The sequence below is a fragment of the Salvelinus sp. IW2-2015 genome, linkage group LG1 (genome assembly GCF_002910315.2).
Source record: "Salvelinus sp. IW2-2015 linkage group LG1, ASM291031v2, whole genome shotgun sequence".
Taxonomy (NCBI): domain Eukaryota; kingdom Metazoa; phylum Chordata; class Actinopteri; order Salmoniformes; family Salmonidae; genus Salvelinus; species Salvelinus sp. IW2-2015.
In genome coordinates this window covers 36,520,697-36,530,348 of record NC_036838.1, presented here as the reverse complement: position 1 = coordinate 36,530,348, position 9,652 = coordinate 36,520,697, and positions in this window count along the sequence as shown.

Here is a 9,652-nt window from a genome sequence, read left to right as displayed (position 1 = left end):
GAGTAAATGAGGTCGTTAGGAGAATGAGAACAGCTGGGAGCAGGAACGGAACGATAGAGAGAGAGAGCGGGAGAGGAGAGAGGGAGGAGAGAGAGAGAGAGAGAAAGAGGGAAAGAACCTAATAAGACCAGCAGAGGGAAGCACAGGGACAAGACATGATGATCACAGACAAAACTGACAGTACCCCCACTCACCGAGCCCTCCTGGCGCACTCGAGGAGGAACCCGGCGGCAACGAAGGAAATCATCATCAACGAACGGTCCAGCACGTCCCGAGATGGAACCCAACTCCTCTCCTCAGGACCGTAACCCTCCCAATCCACTAAGTACTGGTGACCACTCCCCGAGAACGCATGTCCATGATCTTCCGTACCTTGTAAATAGGAGCCCTCGACAAGGACGGGGGGGGGAGGGAAGACGAACGGGGGCGCGAAGAAAGGCTTGACACAAGAGACATGGAAGACAGGGTGACGCGACGAAGATGTTGCGGAAGAAGCAGTCGCACAGCGACAGGATTGACGACCTGAGAGACACGGAACGGACCAATGGAACCGCGGAGTCAACTTGCGAGAAACTGTCGTAAGGGGAAGGTTACGAGTGGAAAGCACACTCTCTGACCGCGACAATACCTAGGACTCTTAATACCTACGTTTTTGGCGGCTCTCACAGTCTGCGCCCTGTACGGCAAAGTGCAGACCTGACCTCCTCAGGTGCGCTCACAACGTTGGACAAAACCTGAGCGGAGGGAACGCTGGACTCGGCGGAGCTGGGACGAGAACAGAGGAAGGCTGGTACCCAAGACTACTCTGAAACGGAGATAGACGTAGCAGAGAGGAAGCGAGTTGTGAGCGTACTCAGCCCAGGGGAGCTGTTCTGCCAAGACGCAGGGTTTCGAAACAGAAAGGCTGCGTATATGCGACCAATCGACTGATTGGCCCTTTCTGCTTGACCGTTAGACTGGGGATGAAACCCGGAAGAGAGACTGACGGAAGCACCAATCAAACAGACACTCCCTCCAAACTGTGACGTGAATTGCGACCTCTGTCTGAAACGGCGTTCTAACGGGAGGGCATGAATTCTAACACATTCTCAATATGATTTGTGCCGTCTCCTAGCGGAAGGAAGCTTAGCGAGGGAATGAAATGTGCCGCCTTAGAGAACCTATCGATAACCGTAAGAATCACAGTCTTCCCCGCACGAAGGCAGACCGGTAATAAGTCTAAGGCGATGTGAGACCATTCGAGAAGGAAGGGAGCGGTCTGAGACGACCGCAGGAGGAGAGTTACCTGACTTAGTCTGCGCGCAGTCCGAACAAGCAGCCACGAAACGACGCGTGTCCCGCTCCTGAGTAGGCCACCAAAACCGCTGGCGAATAGAAGCAAGCGTACCCCGAACGCCGGGTGGCCAGCTAACTTGGCAGAGTGAGCCCACATGAAGAACAGCCAGACGAGTAGAGACAGGAACGAACAGAAGGTTACTAGGACAAGCGCGCGCGACGCAGTGTGAGTGAGTGCTTGCTTCACCTGTTCTCATTCCCCAGAACAGTCAACCCGACACCACGCCCTTCAGGGAGAATCCCTCGGGTCGGTGGAAGCCACAGAAGAAACTAAAGAGACGGGATAAGGCGTCAGGCTTGGGTTTCTTATTTCCGGGCGATAGGAAATCACGAACTCGAACGAGCGAAAAACAACGCCCACGAGCTTGACGTGCATTAAGTTCGTTTGGGCAGAACGGATGTACTCAAGGTTTTATGGTCAGTCCAAACGACAAAAGGACGGTCGCCCCCTCCAACCACTGTCGCATTCGCCTATGGCTAAGCGGATGGGCGAGCAGTTCGCGGTTACCCACATCATAGTTGCGCCCGATGGCGACAGGCGATGAGAAAAAGTAAGCGCGAAGGATGAACCTTATCTCAGAAATGGAAGCGCTGAGACGAATGGCTCCCACGCCCACTCCTCTGAAGCGTCAACCTCGACAATGAATTGTTAGTGACGTCAGGAGTAACAAGGATAGGGCGGATGTAAAACGCTCTTGAGGAGATCAAAAGCTCCCTGGGCGGAACCGCGACCACTTAAAGCAAGTCTTGACAGAAGTCAGAGCTGTGAGAGGGGCAGCCACTTGACGAAATTACGAATGAAACGCCGATAGAATTAGCGAAACCGAGAAAGCGCTGCAACTCGACACGTGACTTAGGACGGGCCAATCGCTGACAGCTGGACCTCTAGCGGATCCATCTGAATGCCTTCAGCGGAAATAACAGAACCGAGAAATGTGACAGAGGAGACATGAAAGGCGCACTTCTCAGCCTTCACGTAGAGACAATCTCTAAAAGGCGCTGGAGTACACGTCGAACGTGCTGAACAATGAATCTCGAGTGACGGTGAAAAAATCAGGTATCGTCAAGGTAAACGAAAACAAAAATGTTCAGCATGGCTCTCAGTACATCATTAAACTAATGCCTGAAAGCAGCTGGAGCATTAGCGAGACCGAACGGCAGACCCGGTTATCAAAATGCCCTAACGGAGTGTTTAAACGCCGTTCCACTCGTCCCCCTCTCTGATGCGTACGAGATGGTAAGTCGTTACGAAGGTCCAACTTAGTAAAGCACTGGCTCCCCTGCAAAATCCGAAGGCTGACGACATAAGGGGAAGCGGATACGATTCTTAACCGTTATGTCTTTCAGCCCTCGATAATCCACGCAGGGGCGCAGAGTACCGTCCTTCTTCTTAACAAAAGAAAAAACCCGCTCCGGCGGGAGAGGAAGAAGGCACCACGGTACCGGCGTCGAGAGAAACAGACAGATAATCCCGAGAGCCTTACGTTCGGGACCGACAGTAGTTAGTTCTACCCCGAGGGAGTGGTCCCCGGAAGGAGATCAATACAACAATCATACGACCGGTGAGGAGGAAGGAGCTGGCTCTGGACCGACTGAAGACCGTGCCAGATCATGATATTCCTCCGGCACTCCTGTCAAATCACAGGTTCCTCCTGAGTAGAGGGACAGAGACACAGGAGGGATAGCAACATTAAACACTTCACATGACAAGAAACGTTCCATGGATAGGATAGAATTACTAGACCAATTAATAGAAGGATTATGACATACTAGCCAGGGATGACCCAAAACAAACAGGTGAAAGGTGAACGAAAAATCAAAAAAGGAAATGGTCTCACTGTGGTTACCAGATACTGTGAGGGTTAAAGGTAGTGTCTCACATCTGATACTGGGAGAGACTACCATCTAAGGCGAACATGGGCGTGGGCGTTCCCTAACTGTCTGTAGAGGAATGTCATGTTTCCGAGCCCATGCTTCGTCCATAAACAACCTCAGCCCAGAGTCTATCAAGGCACTGCAGGAAGCAGCCGAACCGGTCCAGCGTGATGGACCGACAAGGTAGTACAGGATCTTGATGGAGAGACTGAGTAGTAGCGCTCACCAGTAGCCTCCGCTACTGATGAGCTCTGCTTTTACTGGACAGACATGACAAATGTCCAGCAGAACCCAATAGAGCAAAGGCGGTTTATTTATTCTCCGTTCGCCTCTCCTTAGTCGAGATGCGAAACCTCCCAGCTGCATGGCTCAGTCTCTGAGCCGGTGGGAGGAGATGGTGAGATCGCGAGAGGGGAACACCGTTAACGCGAGCTCTCTTCCACGAGGCTCGGTGACGAAGATCTACCCGTCGTTCTATGCGGATGGCGAGTGCAATCAAAGAAGTCCACGCTGGAAGGAACCTCCCGGGAGAGAATCTCATCCTTAACTCAGCGTGAGTCCCTCCAGAAACGAGCGAGCAACGCCGCTCGTTCCAGTCACTGGATGCAGCAAGAGTGCGAAACTCTATAGAGTAATCCGTTATGGATCGCATCACCTTGACATAGGAAGCCAGGCCTGGAAGCCTCCTCCCAAAAACTGAACGATCAAAAACCCGTATCATCTCCTCCCTTTAAAGGTCTGATAATCGTTTGTAACACTCAGCCCTTGCCTCCCAGATAGCTGTGCCCACTCCCGAGCGACCAGTAAGGAGTGATATGACGTAAGCGCATCCGAGCTCTCTCACTTGAGTACGTGTTGGGCTGGAGAGAGAACACAATATCACACTGGGTGAGAAAAAGAGCGACACTCAGTGGGCTGCCCAGATAACATGGTGGTTATTAACCCTAGGTCCGGAGACTCGGAAGACCAGGAAGTAGCTGGTGGCACGAGACGAAGACTCTGAAACTGTCCAGAGAGATCGGAGACTGAGCGGCCAGGGTCTCAACGCATGACGAGCAGCAAAACAATTCCTGCTCGTTGTCTGCCGAGCATTGCTCCTGGAACTCGACGGCCAGTGTGTGAGAGAATCCATAGTCGCTGGTCCATCTTGTCGGATTCTTTCTGTTATGCTGGTGAATGAGGACCCAAAAGCGACGTAATAGTAACAGAGTCTTTATTCAGTATTAAACAAAAATGATTCTCCTGGATATTTCAATGGTAAATCCAAAACAGGAAACTGAAATCCTCTCGTCAATAGAGAGGAACGACTGGAGACGCGCCACAGACTGCAGGTCGCTTCAGGAAGGCACTGGCCGTAGCTGACATAGACACTGCTCTCAACGCAGCATCTGAAGAAGGCAAGAACACGACAGGGCGGAACAAGGACACAGGACAGCAAACATCAAACAAGAATCCGACAAGGACAGAAGCGGAAAACAGAGGGAGAAATAGGGACTCTAATCAGAGGGCAAAATAGGGACAGGTGTGAAAGAGTAAATGAGAGTCGTTAGGAGAATGAGAAACAGCTGGGAGCAGGAACGGAACGATAGAGAGAGAGAGCGGGAGAGGGAGAGAGGGAGAGGAGAGAGAGAGAGAGAAAGAGGAAAGAACCTAATAAGACCAGCAGAGGGAAGCACAGGGACAAGACATGATGATCACAGACAAAACATGACAAACACATCGAACCAACTCTTCTACTGCTCTAATCTTCTACTGCTCTAACTCTTCTACTGCTCTAACTCTTCTACTGCTCTAACTCGTCTAGACTCTTCTAACACTGCTCCTAACTCTTCTACGCTTCTACTCTCTTACTGCTCTAACTCGTCTACTGCTCTACTCGTCTACTGCTCTAACTCTTCTACTGCTCAAACTTTTCTACTCTCTAACTCTTCTACTGCTCTACTCTTCTACTGCTCTAATCGTCTACTGTTTCTAACTCTTCTACTGCTCTAACTCTTCTACTGTTCTAACTCTTCTACTGCTCTAACTCTCTACTGCTCTAACTCTTCACTGCTCTAACTCTTCTACTGCTCTAACTCTTCTACTGCTTAACTCTCTTCTACTGCCTAACTCTTCTACTGCTCTAACTCGTCTACTGTTCTAACTCTTCTACTGCCTCTAACTCTCTACTGCTCTAATCTTTCTACTGCTCTAACTCTTCTACTGCTCTAACTCATCTACGTTCTAAACTTCTTCTACTGCTCTAACTTCTACTGCTCTAACTCTTCTACTGCTCTAACTTCTTCTACTGCTCTAACTCTTCTACTTTCTAACTCTTCTACTGCTCTAACTCTTCTACTTGCTCTAACTCTTCTACTGCTCTAACTCTTTCTCTGCTTAACTCTCTACGTTCTCTAACTCTTCTACTGCCTAACTCTCTACTGCTCTAACTCTTCTACTGTTGCTAACGCATTCTACTGCTCTAACACTTCTAACTGCTCTAACTTCTTTCTACTGCTCTTACATCTTCTATGCTCTAACTCTCTACTGCTCTAACTCTTCTACTGCTCTAACTCTTCTACTGCTTAAACTCTTTCTACTCTCTAACTCTTCTACTGCTCTAACTCTTCTACTGTTAACTCTTCTAACTGCTCGCACAAGAAAATAAACAGTTCTCTCTGGCCGTCCTGTTGGGGCCAGAGAGAGGGAGGGAGGGAGGGAGGGAGGGAGGGAGGGAGGGAGGGGGAGACTGGAGGAGGAGTGTGGTCCATGACCCTTGGGGACACAGGTTATGGACCTCATGTTTGTTATTGTAAAATGTTAGAGAGGTGACACCAGGGGAAATTCTCMCTCCTCCGTCTCTCTTTACTCTCACTCTCTCACTCCCCCTCTCTCTCTGTTTCTCACTCTGGTTGTCTATCTCCCCTTTCCATCCTCCTCTCCCGTATTGAAAATCGAAATCACAGGAAAGCTATTTGGAATGATTGAATTATATGAAATTGGACTGTCTATATACGAATTGGCCAGACAGTTCTGCAGTCAGGGATTCAGGGATATTTTAGTAAAGGTTTCGTTTAGTTGCATTTCTGATTATAAATACAATTTGGACTACACGTCTTCCACTCTATACAGCCTACTATCTCTTTTCATTTAACATTTAAATATCTCTATCCCTCCTTCTCTATCCCCCTTTCCCCATAACAGTGTGGTGCCCTGAGAAGTGGCTGTGCTAATTCATTAGAGGTCAGGAGTTCACTTCCTGCCCAGAGTGCAACAGGAAGACAGCGTTTACAGCATCTCGTTGCTGACAACCGGTCAATCACACTGGCTTTCACAGGCCCTATCTAGGGACTTGGAGAATTCCAAACACTGAACTCAGCCTGTTTGCCTTCATCTGTCCGTCTGGCCGTCTGGCCGTCTGGCCGTCTGTCCGTCTGTCCGTCTGTCCGTCCGTCCATCCGTCCGTCCCCGATTGGTTACCACAGACCTCTATGCAACTCTTGTGTTCATGTTGCTATCACTGCCAGTGTTAGTGTAGTAAAAAAACAGGCATGTTAGACCAACGACTGGGCTAAGCGCGCACGTGTGTGTCTGTGTGTGTTTGGGTGCACGTGTCCATTGGTTGTAACACAGTGCAATAATGTTCCAGACTTGAAGCCCAGTGTCTGGACAGGAAGTGTGGAGAGTCCATAAAGGTAGCATTTATCGGTAGGGTGGAGTGCTGAGAGAGAGAGAGTGAGAGAGAGAAAGAGAGAGATCACACTGTCTCTGTCTCTCTATATTTCCCTACATTTTCCTTATCTCATCATCCTCGTTCCAAATACTTAATGCATGCCACTGAACGTAGCAAAGTTTCCCATTTCCTCTGTGCAGGGATACATTGATAAGTAAGGTGCAAAGACAGCAGGTATAAAGACACAGAGAGAGTAGAGAGTGAGAGAGAGTAGAGAGAGAGAGAGAGAGAGAGAGAGAGAGAGAGAAGAGAGAGAGAGAGAGAGAGAAAGAGAAAGAGAAAGAGAAAGAGAAGAGAGAGAGAGACACCCTTATTTTTGTGTTATGTATGTATGTATGTATGTATGTATGTATGTATGTATGTCTTTATGTCGTATGGTCTGTGTGTGTGTGTGTAATGTTGTTAATCTGTATGTCTGGTGTGTGTCCTGTAGATCCTGGTTGATGGCAAGAGACATAGATCCCAGCAGACGTCATCCTACTCTGAGGAGCTGTCTCTGCTTTAAGCTGATTCACCAGTAACATCTTGGTCCTGCCTGTCACATCCACTCTATATACACACACGACAGGGGAGTAAATAAGATGCGGATCTGTCTCGTGGGTGCGTGTGCGTGTGCGTGTGCGGTGCGCTGTGTGCGTGTGGTGTGTGTGTGTGTGTTGTGTGTCTGTGTGTGTGTGTGTGTGTGTGTGTGTGTGCGTGTGTCGTGCGTGTGTGTGTGTGATTATGATTCAAGTTCAACTAAATCTGGTATTTTACGTTAGCATCTAAATGATAAACATACATTGTTAATTCATTCAGTCACTCAAATGCTCTCTCTTTTCTCTCTCTCTCATCAACACACACACACACACACACACACACACACACACACACACACAACACACCACACACACACACACACACACACACACACACACACACACACACAGTTAATTTATTTCTCTTCCACATCCACCTACTTCATCATCTCCCTGTTTCTCTTCTCTTTGTCACGAAATGTCACTCTCTCCACACCGGAATCCTCTCCTCTGTTGGAAGTTAGCCAGTCAAAAACAAATCAATCACATTTTATTGGTCGCATACACAGATTTGCAGATGTTATCGCAGGTACAGAAAAATGCGTGTGTTTCTAGCTCCAACAGTGCAGTAATAATACCTAGCAAYACAAAACAATAGGCACATAACCAAAAGTAACAATACATTTTTTTTTGACATTTTAGAACAATCATTGTCAGAGTCCAGAAAATAAATATACTTTTGTTTTGGCCATTTGGCAGTATGGACAGTATATTAATATAAAAAGGTCTGTACAGCAGTAGTTATATAGGATGAGCCATGACTAGAATACAGTGTAAAGTGGGTAAAACAGTATGTAAACATTATTGAAGTGACCAGTGTTCAATAACTACAATGCCTTCGGAAAGTATTCAGACCCCTTGACTTTACAGACTTATTCTAAAATTGATTACATCCCCTTCATAAATCTACACACAATACCCAATAATGACAAAGCATCTTTTTTTTTTTTTTTTTGCATATATAAACAAAAAACTTAAATAACACATTTACATAAGTATTCAGACCCTTTATTCAATACTTTATTGAAGCACCTTTGGCAGCGATTACAGCATTGAGTCTTCTTTGGTATGACGCTACATGCTTGGCAGACCTGTATTTGGGGAGTTTCTCCCAATCTTCTCTGYAGATCCTCTCATGCTCTGTCAGGTTAGATGGAGAGCTTTTCTGCACAGCTATTTTCAGGTCTCTCCCGCGATGTTCGATCAGGTTCAAGTCCGGGCTCTGGCCACTCAAGGACATTCAGAGACTTGTCCCAAAGCCACTCCTGTGTTGTCTTGGCTGTGTGCTTAGTGTTGTTGTCCTGTTAGAAGGTGAACCTTCACCCCAGTCTGAGGTCCTGAGCTCTTTGGAGCAGGTTTTCATCTAGGATCTCTCTGTACTTTGCTCCATTCATCTTTCCCTCGATCCCGACTAGTCTCCCAGTCCCTGCCGCTGAAAAAACATCCCCACAGCATGATGCTGCCACCACCATGCTTCACCTCTAGGGATGGTGCCAGGTTTCCTCCAGACGTGACGCTTGGCGTTTAGGAGAAAGAGTTCAATCTTGGTTTCATCAAATAAAATAAAATAAAATAAAATGTTATTGGTCACATACACATGGTTAGCAGATGTTAATGCGAGTGTAGCAAAATGCTTGTCCTTCTTGTCCTTCTAGTTCCGACCGTGCAGTAACAATTTCACAACAACTACCTTATACACACACAAGTGTAAAGGAATGAATAAGAATATGTACATATAAATATATGGATGAGCGAAGGCCGAATGGCATAGGCAAGATGCAGTAGATGGTATAGAGTACAGTATATATATATATGAGATTAGTAATGTAGGGTCTGTAAACATTATATAAAGTGGCATTGTTTAAAGTGACTAGTGATACATTTATTATATCCAGTTTTTAATTATTAAAGTGGCTAGAGATTTGAGTCAGTATGTTGGCAGCAGCCACTCAATGTTAGTGATGGCTGTTTAACAGTCTGATGGCCTTGAGATAGAAGCTGTTTTTCAGTCTCTCGGTCCCAGCTTTGATGCACCTGTACTGACCTCGCCTTCTGGCTGATAGCGGGGTGAACAGGCAGGGGCTCGGGCGGTTGTTGTCCTTGATGATCTTTTTGGCCTTGTTGTGCCTTCTTCACCACGTTGTCTGTGTGG